We start from the raw sequence: 762 nt of genomic DNA, 5'->3' as shown, positions 1-762 counted from the left end.
TATCTTCTTTATCTTTTAGTTTTTGTACATAGATATACTTTTTTTTTTTACATAATTTCTACCACAGCATATGTAAACTCTAAACAAGACATACATTTATTTGTTTGTTTGTTTGTTTGTTTTTTAGGCGAGGCAACTCTTGGTTGACCTCACAGATTGCAAGGACTTTATCATCAATTTACAATCTCTTATTTTTTTTATTTTTACACCTAGAGCACCTGGTCTTCCTAGGTGATCTCCCATCCAAGTATTAAGCAGGCCCAACCTTGCTTAGCTTCCAAGATCAGACGGGATCAGGCTTATTCACAGTAGCATGGCCATAGACTTAGACAGGACATTTTAAAAGGAGATAACTCTTTCAAAATAAGGATTAGTACTATACTAATACAATTACTCTATTGTCCACTTCGTATAACACTTCAAAGAAGTAGCTTTGGGTTTTATAGACATATTTTGTTGTTGTTGTTGTTGTTTTCTGTTAGTCTTGCTCTTTACCCAAATGGCTGAGTTGGTAAACGAGAATGAGAATATATCACATGTGTGCTGCTTCTTCATGATTCCATTATTCTATTTTGATCTTTTCCCATTATTCCCCCAACTTGCAAGTGCTATAGTGAATGCATTTACTTTGCTTTTCAGCAAAAACAAAAACAAAAGCAAGTTCTAAATTGTTTGAGATTTCTAAAAACACTATCAACTCTAAATCTATTTCAAAATATTCTATATAAATACAACTTAAATATTCATGGATTTATAACATAC

The 762-nt window shown here is 32.0% G+C and overlaps 1 pseudogene; it reads right to left on the bottom strand.

Moving 5' to 3' along the window:
• Positions 1-206: 206 nt before the first annotated feature.
• On the bottom strand, positions 207-325 carry LOC112470820 (annotated as a pseudogene).
• Between the last annotated feature and the right edge of the window lie 437 nt (positions 326-762).

Source organism: Pteropus alecto, unplaced genomic scaffold (assembly GCF_000325575.1).
Source record: "Pteropus alecto unplaced genomic scaffold, ASM32557v1 scaffold3, whole genome shotgun sequence".
In the NCBI taxonomy this organism is placed as follows: domain Eukaryota; kingdom Metazoa; phylum Chordata; class Mammalia; order Chiroptera; family Pteropodidae; genus Pteropus; species Pteropus alecto.
Note: the sequence above shows the minus strand (reverse complement) of the source record. Positions and strands in the feature narration are given on the sequence as shown.